Raw genomic sequence first — 16,858 nt, 5'->3', positions numbered from 1 at the left:
AGTTCCCTGGTGGTCTAGTGGTTAGGATTTGCGCTTTCACTGCTGTGGCCTGGGTTCAATCCCTGGTTGGGGAACTGAGATCCCGAAAGCTGTGTGGCCAAAAAGAAAAAGAAAAAAATTTTTTAAATAAATAAATAAAACTATGATTCAAGATAGGTTAAAAAAAAAAAGTTAATCATCTAAAAGCTTGCAATGCTGAAACTGCTGCTTGTCTTAGAACTAAAACCCCTCCCCCTGTTTTAAGCTGTGGGTCCTCAAAAAATTCTACTACGTTCCCTTGGGTTATCTTTCCCCTTCCAACCCCTCTCCCCAACCTGAGAGGTCTGGGAACGCACCCCATCACCAATTTTGGGTCCTTATGGCTAACCCTTCTGTTCCAAAACATACACCTTGTCCCACCCTCCACCAACAAACCCAGTTCAGCATCACCAACAGACTAGAGGCACACACAATCCCTGTTTCATTTGGTCGAAATCTGTGCTGTACAATATGGTAGCTGCCAGCTGCATGTGCCCAGTGAGCGCTTGAAATGTGGCTGGTCTGCAGCAAGATGTGCCGTGAGTGTGAAATGCACACCGGGTTTTAAAGACTTAGCATCAAAAATAAAATAAATTTCAGGGAATTCCCTGGCGGTCCAGTGGTTAGGACTTGGCACTTTCACTGCTGGGGCCCAGGTTCTCAATCCCTGGTTGGGGAACTAAGTTCCCGCAAGCCACTCAGCCAAAAAAATAAAAGAAAAAATATTTCATTCATAATTGTTTATATTGCTTACATGTTGAAATACTATTTTGGACGTATTGGGTTAAATAAAATATATTAAGATGAATATACTTTTATAAATTTGGCTACTAGAAAATGCAGAATTACATATCAGCCACGTTATATTTCTGCTGAAAAGCGCTGGCCTAAGTCCTGTCCCCACGTCTCCCTCTGCAAACACACAAATACTGAGTGTAATATGTCAGCTGTCCCTGTTTGATGCCTGCTTTTGTGCAGCTGCACTTTAGCAAGGACAGTGAGAGGAGGGGCTTCTGTTCCAATAGGCCGATCCAGGTGGCTGGGCCTGGCACGCTGCCCTCCAGAGTCGTAGCTCTTTGAACCAGCTTTGTCACAGAGGCTATATAACTAGTGCTAGAAATTGAGAGCTGCAAGAACACACAGTCTGGATCCGAAAGAATTAGGTTTTCCGTTTACCACAATTAAAAATAAAGTAAAATGCACTTTAAAAGAATTGTTTTCCTACCCCACCCAAAAAAAATCCAGTGAAATAAATAAAATGGAATTATGAGAAATTTGCCAAGATCAAATAGGTTGGTCCTCAGGTGGTGAGTTCCCTTTCTGAGGAGTCTTGTCCCTGAGACTTTGGACGCTGGAGTGGGAGGGTGGTGGAATCAGAGAACTGTCTCACCCCATCCTCAGACCAAGGCAATGGTCTCAGCTTTGCGTCTGTGGATTCCCCGGGCTACTTAGGCCACGTGTCCTTGACAAATACCGGGCACTGTATTTTACCAGTGTAAAAAGGCACTGACGTAGGCAAACCACGCTGTCTTTTTACAGCCCGTGGCTAAGAATAGTTTTTATGTTTTTACATGGCTGAAGAAATCAAAAGAAGACTATTTCATGACATGTATGGGATTCAGACTTCAGAGTCCATGAGTAGTTCTATTGGAACAGGCCACGGGCATTCCTATACATACTGTCTATGGCTGCTTCTGTACTACAGAAACAGAGTTGAGTAGTTGTGACAGAGACCATATGGCCTGAAAAGCATAAACTATTTACCGTGTGGCCCTTGACAGACTGCCCACGCCTGCTCTAGGGCCTCATCCCTACCCCGCAGCCGGGCTGCAGTTTTCCCCGCGCGCAGGGACAGGGAGTGTCAGGAGGAGCCCCCCGGCGATGCTTGGTGACCGCTCCCTGTAGGGCTTGGCAGAAAGCTCCCAGGACGGGGTGCTGCCTGAACCGATTATGTGGGGAAAGGCAGTAACGCGCCCCTAGTCCTGCTCATTCCCGAGCGCCCACGCGCTGGCAGGCTCCAGGTGGCGGCTAAGCACACTTGCGGAAACCTAACCTGGGCCGCAAGCAGGGATTGGCGCCGGCTGACTCGCCGCAGCCCACGTCCCCGCGCACGAGGGAGGCGGGGCAAGCCGGGGAATGGGAGGAGTCATCCTGCATGGGCGGGGCGAAGCCCCTCCGCGCCTTCCGACGCAGAAAGACGCCTGCGCACTGCCACCGCCCCGAGCTCCCGGTAAAATTAAGAGAAGAACGGAGGGGCAGGGTCAAGGTAACTGAAGTTCTCTTTGGGCCTCTAGGGAACAAGTGCGGAAACTTTTTTTTTTTTAATTGAGCTATAATGCAAGTGCCATAAAATTCACCCTTTTAAAGAGTAAAGTTGTATTCATAGAACATAGCCACTATCTAATTTAGAACATTTTCATAACCCCCGAAGAAATCCCTACCCATTAGCATTCCTCCGTCACCCAGTTTCTGGCAACCACCAGTCTGCATTCTGTCTCTATGGATTTGTCTATTCGGAACATTTCATATAAACGGAGTCATATATGTGACCTTTTGTGTACTAGTGGCTTTCACTTAGCGTAATATTTTCGAGGTAGGTTCATCCCCGTTGTGGCGTGTATCAGTACTTCTTTGCTTCTTATGGCCTAATAATATTCTCTTGGAGGTATATACCACAGTTTGTTTATCTGTTCATTAGCTGATGGAATTTGGGCTGTTTCCACTTTTTGGCTATTTGAACAGTACTGCTGTAAACATTTGTGTACAAGTTTTTGGACAAAATATTTTCAATTCTTTTGTGTGTATACCTAGAAATGGAATTGCTGGGTTTTATAGAAACTCTGTGTTTGACTTTGAGAGGAACTACCAAACTATTTTCCACAGTGGCTGCACAATTTTACATTCCCACCAGCAATGTATGAGGGTTCCAATTTTTCTACATTAAAAAAAAATATTTATTTACTTATATATTTTGGCTGTGCCGGGTCTCAGTTGTGGCATACGGACTCTCAGTTGCAGCATGCATGTGGGATCCAGTTCCCCGACCAGGGATGGAACCCAGGCCCCCTGCGTTGGGAGCACGGAGTCCCACTCACTGGACCACCAGGGAAGTCCTTCTACATCTTCACTAACACTTTTTATTGTCTTTTGACTGTAGCAGTCACGGTGGGTGTGATATGGTATCTTGTTGTGGTTTTGATTTGCATTTCCCTGATGGCTAATAATGTTGAACATCTTTTCATGTGCTTATTGGCCATTTGAATATTTTCTTTGGAGAAATGTCTTTCCAAATTATTTCCTTGTTTTTTAATCGTGTTATTTGCCTTTTTACTGTTGAGTTGTGAGAGGGTTTTGTTTTGTTTTTTGTTTTGTTTTTATAATGTACTGGACTCAAATTCCCTATCTCATATAAGATTTGCAAATATTTTCTCTCATTCTGTGGTTTGTTTTTTGCTTCCTTGATAGTGTCCTTTGAAACACAAAGATTTTACATTTTGATGAAGTGCAGTTTGTCTACTTTTTTATACAGGGAGAATATTGCAAGAGTTAGTTTTTCCCTAAGGACAAATAAAGATATAAAGATATGTTACATTTCATTTGGTAGTGTACATGTTAGTAGAATTGGTATTATTTGAAACTATGGCATATTGTATAATAATAAACGTTAGGAGTCATTGTTTCCAGAGCAAGAGAAAAGAAGATACAAGTATAAAAAAAAATAAGTGAAGTAAAAATCTTATAATGTCACTGAAAAAGCCTAGAAGCAACGGACAGTTTGACAACAGTGAGATCTCCCAGCACCCAGGTCCTTGGAGGAAAGGTTGGTTCCAGGTCGGCAGGAAATACTCAGGATGAGCATTGGGGCATCTTGTGCTGGAAAGCAAAGATATCAAGAAATGCGGTAACAGCAAAAGGACACCAAGCTCCCATTGCCTAAGATAGGGCAATCTGAACTGTCAAAAAGATTAATGGAGGCCCTTGAAACATTGAACATACAGAATGTAGCCATTCAGAGTGATACTAAAAGGGGCTAGGAGGATAAAGGGCTAGAGGGGGAGAGAAACATGTGGGGTAGGACACCAACTCCTTACTCTGAATACTGGCAATTAAAGGAAAGAACTAAGCGTTTGTCCCTCCTTTCCTGCATGAATTGTATTTCAGGGTTACCAAATTGTCCTAGTTGATGAGGGAAAGTTCTTTACAAAAGAACTCCAGTTAATGAGTGAGAAAGGAATTATAGAACTGGAAAATTACCATTTTGCAACCCCTAATGAAATTGAGGCAGGAAATTATCATCAATGAATAAAACTATCAGATGAAAGGCTGATGGGGAGTTTTACAAGGGAGCGATCAGGTTGTTACCACCTGAAGCCACCACTCAATCTTATTTATTTATTTATTTATTCATTCATTCATTCTTGGCTGCGTTGGGTCTCCGCTGCTGTGTGTGGGCTCTCTCCAGCTGCGGCGAGCGGGGGCCCCTCCTCGTAGCAGTGCACGTGCTTCTCGTTGCGGTGGCTTCTCTCATTGCAGAGCATGGGCTCCAGGCACATGGGCTTCAGTAGTTGTGGCATGCTGGCTCAGTCGTTGTGGCTCACAGGCTCTAGAGCGCAGGCTCAGTAGTTGTGGTGCACGGGCTTAGTTGCTCCGCAGCATGTGGGATCTTCCCGGACCAGGGCTCAAACCTGTGTTCCCTACACTGGCAGGCGGATTCCCAACCACTTCACCACCAGGGAAGTCCCACCACCACTCAATCTTAGAATCACTAAAAGTGGAACCACAAGGCATTGCTTGCCTCCTGAAGAGATGCAGTATGCAGCACACAGCACTGCCTATAAGGTTTTCTTTCTTAAAAGTGGAGCCTGAAGCTAACCAAGCCTCTAGGGCCAATATCCATTTACAGAGGAACATATATAATAACCAAAGAACTCAAACAGATCCAGAATACAGTACTTCTACTGGAAATTTTAAACAGTCTCTTCAACAACTCAATGATATATGAGAGAGGCGGAGTGGGGGCAGGGCTTGCCTCAATTAGATCCTTAAGACATAACCAAATGTAGCCTAGCGTATGGACCTTGTTACGACTGAAAAAAAAAAAGTAAAAAGACACTTTTGAGACAGGGAAATTTGATTATGGACTAGTTATTAGGTGATATTAAGAAATTATTGTTACTATAATAGGGAAGAAACTATTCTATTACAAGTTAACCACTAAAGGGATGTTGCCTATAAGCTTAGATTATACATAATGGCCCATCTCTGGGAACCCTGCCTTCCAGGAAAAGATAATTAAGCTAAAATACCTTTGATTAGCTCACAGAAAACATCCTGACCAGGCCCACCTGGGAATGGCTTCAAGAAGAGAGAAATTAACACATCCTGGAACCAGGACTTTACTCCCTCCCCCTTAGTATAAAAGAATCCTGAATTCTAATTCGGAGAAGGTGGTGCTTTGGGAAGTTAACCCGCCGTCTTCTCGGTCTGCTGGCTTTCCGAATAAAGTCACTGTTCCTTGTCCCAGCAACACATCTCTCGATTGGCCTGTCGTTCGGCAAGCAGTATGAGCTCGGACTCGGTAAAAAATTTTGGTGAAACCATCTAGGACTCTTGTGCTAGAGGCCAGCCAACGCAGTTGGGGAATTTTCGGGTAAGGCCCTAGCAGCTACCAGGATCACTTGTCCTGAGGATCTTCCCCTCACAGTTCCCCAAAATGGCACTGGCTGCCCCAGCACTTGGCAGTTGGAGCAAAGAATCAACATCCGGGAGGCGACGGGCTCAATACAGCAGGGTAAGTCGCTCGCTCTGGTGTGCAGCTGGAACTCGATTACCTCTGTTTGGGGCTTTTTTTCTCTGGAATAAGCCAGTTGGTTTTGTATTCGAGTGGGGTACCCTGTTAGAGGAAATAATTGCTGGTTTTTTTTACCCAGTTTGGATCTGGTTCGTTTGTTTCTTTGGATGCTAGCACGTGTGTGCGCCATTTGGTTTTTTTTGTTTGTTGTTTTTTGGCTGCATTGGGTCTTCGTTGCCGAGCACAGGCTTTCTCTAGTTGTGGCGCACGGGCTTAGTTGCTCCGTGGCATGGGGGATCTTCCTGGAACAGGGCTTGAACCCGTGTCCCCTGCATTGGCAGGCAGATTCTTAACCACTGCGCCACCAGGGAAGTCCTGCCCCTTGGGTTTTGTTTGTCTTGTATTTCTGTCTTTAAAAATTGGGGAATGTTTCAACTCTCCATAAAGAAAGTCCTCTGGGGCGCATTTTGGATAAGTGACCTGATGACAGCTATGAAGCCATGACTGAGAGGAAGATGATATTTTATTGCAACAATGTAGCCGTAGTACCTGTTAGGATCTCCACAAGGGGTTTAGGCAGGTTTACTTTGGGAGCCTGTGCACCATGTACCCTCACCTTTGCTGTGTTAATTACGTTGTTTGTGGTCTCCTGTGTTGTTGGTCTGGATCCAACAGCTCTCCGAGGCGTCACAGTCACATTACGTGGGGTTGAGTTGATGGTTCTTGTGATATGTAAAAAACCCCAAGACCAAACTTGAGGGTTTACTTAGGGTTTTCTGTTCTTTGGGGTTTTCATTTCATTTTGTTTTGGTACCATTTCTCCACTTACAGACTGATGTCAGTGGAGGAAAGGACATTCCCAGGGAGAAGAGAAAGGTTCCACTTGGTTTCTAAAATCACCAGAAGCCCCACCCCAGAACCCAGTCCGGCTGGTGGATGCCAAGGCAAAAGGTATCCTTCTAATGGTTACGGTGGCCTTTGAATGGCTCTGTACCTATTCTGTGAAGAAGTGGGGAAGAATAATGAAATTTTCTTTGTGCAAGCATTTGTGCTGTTACATCAGGGTGAGAAAAAGTCAGACAGTTGTCACTTTGTGGTAAAAGAAACCCAAGGGAAAATCCGTCATGCAGGAAGAAAAGAAAGGGAATGAGGGTGAGGGTATGTTGCTCCAACCTCCGGCCAAGCTGGCTGTCCAGCTGCTCCAGCTGTTATGCCAACATGTCCACCCCTTCCACCGCCTCCCATTCCTATCCAGCCCCAGTTCCCAACGCTGGGGCTCAGGAAGTGGTCAGACTGTCTCCCCCTCCTTACAGGGCTCAATTAGAAAATCCTGTGTTTAGTTCCTGGGGCACAGGGACCTGGTTTGGTAACACCATCTAAGACCCGACCGGACACCCAGTTTGGGCCAAGAGCCACTCCCAGAGCAGGACAATTTTCCTTACGCAGTTATTTAGGGGATCTAAATGCAAATGGCCAGCCGGCTATGTTTCTACGGGCTTTCTCCACCTCAGACTTGTCTAATTGGTGACCCCTCTTATAGGGAGGATCCTCTAGATGAAAGGAGAATGGTCACTGGTAAGGCCCGGTAAGAAGCATACCAGCTCCACCTAACAGATCCAAACGGTACACCTGAAGCCCACTTGGCAGTACCCACAGCTGAACCAAACTGGGACCCCAATGAGGGAGGAATGCCCTTATGAGAGCACTGCCTTAAATGCATCTTGGCAGGACTTTGAAAGGGGAACCAAAGCAAAAGAGTTTGAACAAAATTCAAGAAATTCAGCAAAAAACAAATGAATAGTTACCAGCTCTACAGACGTTACACTCTTGCAGATCCTGAGACCCCTGAAAATACTAGAATGGTAAATTTATCCTTTTCTGGGCAAAGCACCTCAGATATCAGGAGAAAGCTGCAAAAATTAGGTGGTGCTTTTTTTTTTTTTCTATTTTTCGGCCGTGTGGCCATGTGGGATCTCAGTTCCCTGACCGGGGATCAAACCCATGCCCCCTGTAGTGGAAGAGCGGTGTCTTAACCACTAGACTGCCAGGGAAGTCCCTAGATGGGTTCGTTCCCAATGTACCTTCTCAGTTGGTAGCATCAACAGGGAACAGTGACAGAAGAAAGAAGAGGCAAAATGTAACACCACTCTTCTGACAGCAGCATTGGATTCCTGGAAGGCGAGTAACCCAAAGAGAGGTGAGCCACCACTGGGGAACAAACAATATGCTTACTGTAAGGAGGAAGGACATTGGAAAAAAGATTGCCCTAGGCTAAAACATAAGAAAAAGAATTAAAAATCCGGAGCCTCTCATATTGTTAGGGAACCACTGACCAAAGCCGCCTGCCTTGGTCAGGCACGATGGATGATAACAACTTGTCTCACAATAGGAGGTTCCGATAAGGAACATGGTGCTGCCCCAAAAAACTAACTGGGAGAATTCGGTAGGGGCCAAAAGTAGGGAAGAGATGCCAGTCCGTAATATTGTCCTGCCAACGTCCCAGGATACTTCTCACTGGAATCCATCTTGGCTGAGAGATGCGTGCCGCACGAGGAAGGACCCTGAGTCAGGCCAAACATGGGCCAAGCAAGAGGAATGGCCAGAGACAACCTGGAGACTAACCCCATCACCATAACACCGGAGACTGCGAGCCACGTGGCAGAGCAGTCCTCCTAGTTTCCCTTACCCTGTGGCTCTCCGCCCCAGCGCCCCTTCCCAATAAAGTCTCTTGCTTTGTCAGCACGTGGGTCTCCTCGGACAATTCATCTCCGAGTGTTAGACAAGCACCCACTCTCAGACCGTGGAAGGGCGTCCCCCTTCCTGCAACAATGAGGTGGAAAGAGAGAAACACCCTGATTTAATGGAGTGGCCCAGGGGCTCCCTTGGACTTGAGGCCCTATCGGACTTGAGGCGCCCAATTCCAATTTCACCACAGGAGCCCCAGGTGAAATTGACAGTGGGGAATGAGCTGATTGACTTTCTGATAAATACAGGTACAGCAGCCTCTGGTGAGTGCCAAAGCGGCACAGAAAACCTCTCAATCCATCCCAGTCACTGGAGTCTCCTGAGAAGTACAAAATCGTTCTTACTACCTCTAGAATGCCAACTAGGGGACCTCGATGTCCCTCACCATGGAAAAGGCAACTGGTTAGCTGGCCAAGCACAAAGAGGGCAGCAAAGGAAGGTGGTTATCAAGCCATGATAGGATCACTTCTCCCACAGATTGACTTGTCAAAATACCAGCTGGTGTATTCAGAAAAGGACAAAGAGAGGACCAAAGAGTAGGGTTTCATTCTGATCACACCTCGCCTGACTGGAAATGTAGCACACAAGGAACTGTTTTGATCCCTCAGGCCCTCTTGGACACTGTGCTGCAGCACATTCCTAATGGTACCCATTATGGGAGAGATGCCACCTTACAGTGGAGTCAAAACTATGCAATGGGGCCTAACCTACAAAAGACCAGCCAGCCAGTCACTCAGAATTGCATGATTCGTGCTAAAAATAACCCAAGGAGTGCTGTTAGACCTCCCCGGACAGGGACCCAACACAGAGAAACCTGCCCCACCAAGGACTGGCCAGTAGACTTGACTGCTTTGAGCTGCAGGAAACTTCAAACACCTGCTGGTGTTTAGACCCTGTCTCAGGATGGGTGGAAGCATATCCCATCTGGACCAAAAAAAAAAAAAAAAAAAGCCTCCAAAATGGTTAAAGCTCTCCTTAAGGAAATTATCTCCTGATTTGGATTAAATCATTACCATGAACTGGAAACTACATTCATCCTGGAGACCACAATCAATAAGAAAAACCGAGAAAATGAATCCTGCCTTAAAAAGGAGCATTGCTAAAATATGTCAGGAGACTAATTTAACTTGGGATAAGGTCTTGCCAGTTGCCCTGCTACAGATCAGAGTGGCTCCCAGAAGCAGACTTAAATTAAGCCCCTTTGAAATATTGTATGGTAGGCCATTCCAGGTGTCTGCCTGGGCAGAAGAATGTATAAATGCTCTGAAAGACCTAGCAGCTGTCAATTATGTTAGAGCTTTGGGCACTACACTAACCTCTGTTCCTGAGTTTACCTCCAACAGCTCTGCCTATCCAACTGAAGCAGCCTTACATCCTTTTCAACCCAGGGGAGACTTGAGTCCTGCTTACAACTTGGAGAGAACAAGGGCCTGAACATCAGCTGCTTGCAAGGTGGACAGGACCACATGTCGTATTACTTACCGTGCACTCGTCTGTCGGATTAGCTGGGGTAAAGCCGTGGATTCATCACACTCGGATTAAAGCAGCACCACTGTCATCAGAAAACAACCCAACTCCTGAGAAGCCTGGAGAGCAATGGGTTTGTGAACTCTTTGAAGGCTTAAGGTTGCTCTTTAAAAAAAAAAAGGTATTGAGACTGTAACTTCATTGTAGCTGGAGAAGGGTCAACCTACTTGTTTAATCTTACTCAAATGAATAGCACAGGAATCTTGTATAATTATGGCACGGTCCGAAAGTTAAAATTAATAGGTATGTACGGGCAACTGGAACCAAAACTCCAAGTCTGACTACAAGTTAGACAACAAAGGGCTAAGGGGTTTCATCAGGTTCAAATAGTTGTCCATAAAAAAAGGAAAGAGGAATGTGCTACTGACTAAACGATTCTAATTTCCATTCCATAATCACCTCTTTGTAGGCACAGTTCAGCAGAGTAGAGCGGTCTTCCTCCCTTTTCACACAGGACTGTGGAATGGGTCGTTGACAGTGGGGAACTATAATAGGAAAGGACCTTATAATATCAATAGAATACAAAGTTAATCACTAAAGGGGTGTTGCCTATAAACTTAAATTATACATAATGGGAATCCTGCATCCCAGGTAACGAACCTTAAGGTAAAATACCTTTGTTTAGCTCACATTCCCACCTGGGAATGGCTGCAGGAAGAAATTGACATATCCCCTCCGGAGTCTGGCTGGAACCAGGACTTTCCCACTCCCCTTTTAGTATAGAACTCTAACTAGGAAGATGGTTCTTTGGGGTGCTGGTCTGCCACCTTCTCAGTCGGCGGGCTTTCTGAATGAAGTCTTTACTCCTTGTCCCAACATCTCACCCACTTGCTGCGGGGCAGGCCAACCAATCCAGAGCAGGAGGTTGAACTTGGTAACATTGCTTTTATTAGATATGATAATGCCATTACAGCTACGGAAAAAAAAAAAAGTGTTTTTCAAAAGATGCACATAAGTATATAGGTGTGCAATGAGATGATGTCCAGGATTTATTTGAAAATGCTTCAACAAAGAAAGGGAAGACTGAGGGAAGATGCGCCCAGCAGAAGGAACAGAGAGTGCGGAGCGCCAGAGACCAGCGAGGACCAAGGCGAGGTGGGGCGGGTGGGCAGCGGAGGGATTGCCTGGGATCAGGTCCTGCGGAAGAAACATCCCACGGTGGGGACAGTACCCCCGAGGGTGTGGAGAGCTCAGTAGGAGAGGGACCGTTCGGGGCGGGGCGGTGTCGGGGCACAGGCGCCTTCCGTGGGCGGGAGCAGCCTCCCCAGGCTTTCCGCCCAGCTCTGCGCAGGAGAGAGAAGGATGTGCACCAGAGCCGAGGGAGGTCGGGCATGGCTTTGCAAGGCTGGCTGGCTCTCCTTTCATCTTCCCTTTACCCCGTGCTGACAGGGAGTGCCGCCTGCTCTGGCTTTGGGCACCCAGCGGGGATCACGTGAAGTCTCTGTCCTGGTGGAGCTCACTCTCCAGCTGGGGAGATGCACAAGAAACCCATGCAGAGGTGAAATGAGGAGTTGGGGTGACAGTGTTGGTGATATACAGGGATCCTGTAGAGTTTTCTACATGCTGTATCCATTTACCACAGAAGTAATGGCTTCAGACAACTCAGAGTTACTGTCTTAGGGCTCTGTAGTTGGACTTCAGACTTGGGTCCCACCAGGCTAAGAGCAAGGTGTTCCCAGGGCTGCATTCCTACCTGGAGGCTCCAGGGGAGAGTCCATTCCTGCCTTTTCCACTTTCTAGCGGTCACCCGCGTTCTTCGCCTCTCTGTTCTCTTCCTCTCCAAAATGTGCAACAGCAGCTTGGCTCCCTCTCCCATCACATCACTCTGACCTTTCTCCCTCTGATTTCTGCCAGCCTCTTCCACTTCTACGGACCCTTGTGATTACATGCACCCACCTGGGTCATCCAGGATCATCTCCTTCTCTTAAAGTCAGGTGACTAGTCACCTTAATTTCATCTTCAACCTTAACTCCCCTTTGCCATGTAACCAAACATATTCATAGGTTCAGGGATGAGGACATGCATCTCTTCAGTTAAGAGACATGGACCTCTTCATCCGCCTGCCACAGATGGGGAGACAGATGGAGATAGAGAAAGATGGAGGAAGAAAAAAGGGTATGAAAAGAGATACAGATCCTGGGTGAGAGGAGGGTTGTGGAGAGAGAGAGAAAAGAGACACCATCCCAGGTGTGCTAGAGGAGTCCTCAGAAGGATTTCGTCTGCTAGGCGGACCTTCCCAGGAAGTTGTTCCAGGAGAGCCTGCGGCTGTTCAGGGTTGGGCCAATTTTTAATTGTCTGGGAGGGAGGAAAAGAGGGCAGCTCTCAGCCGTTCAATCCTGCCAGCATTTCCTGAGCATCAAGGCTATTCGGGAGACTTCCCTGGTGGTCCAGTGGTTAAGACTCTGGGCCCCCACTGCAGGGGGTGCCGGTTCGATCCCTGGTCGGGGAACTAAGATCCCGCATGCCACACAGTGTGGCCAAAAAAAAAGGCTATTCGGAGCCATATTCCTGGGATAGCACCTCCCAACCCGGGGCTCAGGGGGTGTATGCAAATGTAAGTCTCCTTGGTCGGGGGTTGGGGGAAGCTTTCACCAAATTCTTAAAGGGTCCTGGGACCAATAAAGTTAACTCCTGTCTTGAGGGTTATCAAATGAAGTGCTTAGAATGTACCTGGCTGCAGCCACTTTGGAAAACAGCTTGACAGTTCCTCAAAGTGCAGAGTTACCATAGGACCCAGAAATTCCATTCCTAGGTAATGTACCTGAGAGAACTGAAAACACGTCTGCACACAAACTGTACGTGAATGTTCACAGCAGCATTATTCATGATAGCCAAAAAGTGGAAATGACCCAAATGTCCATCATCTGGTGAATGGATAAACAAATGTGGTGTATAGCCATACAACGGAATAGTGTTCAGCCATAGAAAGGAATGAGGTACTGATACGTGTTCACTACATGGATGAACCTTGAAAACATCATGCTAAGTGCAAGAAGCCAGACACAAAAGACCGTATGCAGTATGAGTCCACTTAGAAGAGGTGTCCAGGATAGGCCAAGACAGAAAATAGCAGAAAGTAGACAGGTTGCCTGGCAGGTGGGTAGTGAATGTTAATGGATACAGTGTTTCTTTTGGAGGTGATGAAAATGTTCTAAAATATAGATTGTGGTGGTGGTTGTGCAACTCGGTAAATACCCTAAAGCCATTGAATTGTACAGATTAAATGGGTGAACTTTAAGGTATGTAAATTACCCCTCAAACTGTTCTTAAAAAGGAGGAGGAGGGGGCTTCCCTGGTGGCTCAGTGGTTGAGAGTCCGCCGGCCGATGCAGGGGACACGGGTTCGTGCCCCGGTTTGCGAAGATCCCACATGCCGCGGAGCGGCTGGGCCCGTGAGCCATGGCTGCTGAGCCTGCGCGTCTGGAGCCTGTGCTCCGCAGCGGGAGAGGCCACAACAGTGAGGGGCCCGCGTACCGGGAAAAAAAAAAAAAAAAAAGGAGGAGGAGTGACTCTTGGCCCTTAAAGTATCAATACAAAGAATTTCACCTGATCATCACAACCCTGAAAGGCGGGCTTGCCCTTCCTCCCATCTTACAGGGGGCGTGTCTCAGAGGTGAGGGATACCAGCCCAAGGCAAGATGGCTGGTTAATGACAGAGCTTGGACTTGAACCCAGGTCTTCTTTATTGGTCCTTCTTTGTCCTGTGGGCCACTCTGGAGTGTGCATTAGGAGGTGACAAGGTAAGTGCAGCAGATAAGGAGACATCTTAGTAGGTGCTGGAGAGGGGTTTTGACAGGAGGAAAACCAGATAGTGGGGCAAGACCAAGCACTGCAAATGCTCCCCTGAGCCACACTCTATCCTAAGCCCTTGCCTCACTTAATCCTCCCAGTCATGGGGAGAGGTTGTTTCTATCCCGTCCACCCCCATTTTATCAATGAAGCCGGCTCAGAGAGGTAAAGTTGCCTACAAAGCGCACAGCTTGTAAGTGATTTGAACCACGTCTTCCTGACCTCAGGGCCTGTGATCCTTTCCCTCTCCAGGCTGCAGCTATTCAGGAGGCCACTCCAGGGAAGGGGTGAGAACCTGCATTGGAGGCTTCAGGACAGAGAGATGCAGGGCTGGGTGAGGAAGGCCCAGTGGGGAGGCTGCAGGCTCTCTTCCCACAAGGCAATCTCATTTAGGGGTAGCCCAGGCTCAGTCACCCCCCAGGACTGCAGGGCTGAGCTGGGAGAGGCAGTGTCGGATGAGTTGATTCTGAATGCCTGTGCAGGAGGTGGGGAGCCAGAGAGGAGGCTGAACCTGCCAGGGAGAAGGCTGAGGGTGGGGCTTTGTTCTGAAGAGATGAGGGGCACAGCCTAAGCTGGGCAAAGCCAAGGAGAAAGGGTGAGGGGAAGGGGACTCGGGGAGACTGGGTCAGGGGCCAGACTGCTTCTGGGGGCAGAGGCCTGGATGCTTGTGTCCTTGTGTTCTGCCCCAACTAGATTCCCTCCCCTTGCTTTTTCTCCTCATCCTTTCTCACAGACAACCCCCGCTCTCATCTTTCCAGAAACTTTGCTTTTGAGGGGGAGGCTGCAGTTTAGAGGAGGGAGGTCCTACAGAAATAGTTAGGTCTGAACGTCAGCACCTTCCTGAGTCCCAGGCTCCTCTGGTGGAAGGGCAGTCCCCCACTTTTCCATGTTTAGATGGTCAGCCCGGCGAGGGGAGGGGCCCAGGTTTCTTCCTTCTTATCAGGATGGGGCAATGGAGGCTGGATCCCCACCTCCCCGGCCCGGAAGGCCCCACTCCATTGTCCCAACAAGAATAGAGAGGACAGCTTTGGAAAGTGACACTGTGAATGGTGAGGGGGCTGCTGGGGCCGTGACCAAACTAATGGGATGAGCTCCGTCACGCTGGGCCCGGCTCAGCGCCTGGGACGGCGACTCCTCTAGGAGAGTGGGGCTCTGCGCCCCTCCCCGGGACCCCCAGATCAGACCCCAGGCCTCCCCGTTCTGGCCCTGGACCCCCAGAGTTGGTCTTAGGGGAGCAGATGCCTCTCCCCACCCCCAGAACCTCATTCATCAGTGTTTGAGAGGGAGTGAGGGGTGGGTCTAAGGCTGGGAGAAGATTCTAGAGGCTAGGAAAGGGGCGGGCTCGACCCCCCAGTTTTGCCTTCCTCTCACCGGCCCGCAGCCCTCCCCTGTCACCGCCCCAGTTGTCTCAGTGTCTGGGTCCTGGCCCTGAGAGGAGAGGGCAGTGGGGATGGGGGGGAGGGGCTCAGGCCAGAGGCAGAGAGGGACCCGGCTCCGGGAGAGACGGAGCAGGGACAGCAGCCTCCGGCCCGGCCCCCTCAGACCCCAGGCTCCCTGCAGCAGGGCCAGAGCCCCAACAATGTGCCCCCTGAGTGTGTGGGGTGGGAATGCCTGCAGCCTGGGGCCCCCAGGCTGAAGGCAGAAGGCCAGAGCTGCCTGGGGAGCAGCCGGGGCCGAGGGGGCCAGGCCTGTGGAGACATGGGGCCAGGGCTGCTGCTGCTCCGAGACTGGGGGGCAGGGGCGGGGCCTGAGGGCAGTGGGGGGCAGTGGGCGAATGCCAGGTGGGAGAGGTGAACAGAAGGATAAGGGGGAAGACACGGGGCGGGAGAGTTGGGGGGCAAAGTGGGGGAGGAAGGTGCAGGGCGCCGAGCTGATGAGAGCAGAGGCGCTGGAACTTTGTAGGCAAGCAGGGAGGACAGGTATGTATGTACCTGTGGGCAAGAGCTGTGTAGAGGCAGAGACTGGGGGAGCAGACTTTGGCTACAGTCCTGGGGCTGTGCAGTCAGGAGGGGCTGTCGGGCAGAGGGTCTTGGAGAGGCAGGGGTCGAGAGGTCTCCCCGCAGGTGTCCCGAGGGTCCCGAGGCAGCCCAAGCCCTGGGCCTGTGGGCTCTGGCCCCTCCGAGGCTGCTGTCCGCCTCCGCCCTCCGCTGGGCAGGTCCCTGCTCAGCCTCGTAGGCTGAGTTACCATATCCACGCGTGTGCGTGTAGTCAGCGTCTAAGCACCTGGGTTCGCAGCTCTGCTCGTGCATTTCTGGGTCCGGGACATTGGTGTCTGTTGCGTATTTGCGACTTTGAGTCTGTAGGGACATCTCTGTGTGACCTGTGTCTGTATCCTCTGCGAGAGTGTCTGGGATGGAGACTGTGTCTGGGTTATGGGGTAGCCTGTGAGGTTAAGCTTTGCAGTCCAAGTGTGTGTCTGTGAGTATGTGAGTGTGCTCCTTCCCTCATTCAGCGGCTGGGGTCACAGCGGTGGGAGAGGAGAGCCAGGAGTCCTGGGAAGCTGACCCTGTGGGCAGACACGCAGATGGGCGGGCGGGGGAGAGAGGGGACGACCTCATTGTCCCCCGGGGAGCACAATGCCCATGCCTGGGCCCCTGGCCTCGCCATTGTGCCCGCGCCGCCCCCTCCCTGTTGCCAGGGCCCAGCTGAAAGAGGCCATCGATCACGGCGGCCCTGCTCCTCAGACTGCAAGGCCCTCCTCCCCCTCCTCCCTTGCTGCCCCCAGGTCCCCCCAAACTAAAGTCCTGCCTCCTCACCCCTCGCCCAGGCCGAGAGGGGCTCAAAACTGAGGGGAGGTGGTGGGCCCCAGGAGGCCGCCGCGTCCAGGCCTCGTTGGCTGTCCCTGCGGGTCGCACTGCAGGCTCTGAGCTGGCCTTCTTGCGGGAGCTGGGGGATGTGGTGGCCACGCGGGAGCGCCCACTGGTGCTGCCGTGCCGGGTGGAGGGTGAGCTGCCCGTGTCCATATCCTGGCAGCGGGATGGGCTGGTCC

This window comes from Tursiops truncatus, chromosome 1 (assembly GCF_011762595.2).
Source record: "Tursiops truncatus isolate mTurTru1 chromosome 1, mTurTru1.mat.Y, whole genome shotgun sequence".
Taxonomy (NCBI): domain Eukaryota; kingdom Metazoa; phylum Chordata; class Mammalia; order Artiodactyla; family Delphinidae; genus Tursiops; species Tursiops truncatus.
The sequence above is the reverse complement of the archived record's forward strand: the minus strand, read 5'-3'. Positions refer to the sequence as shown.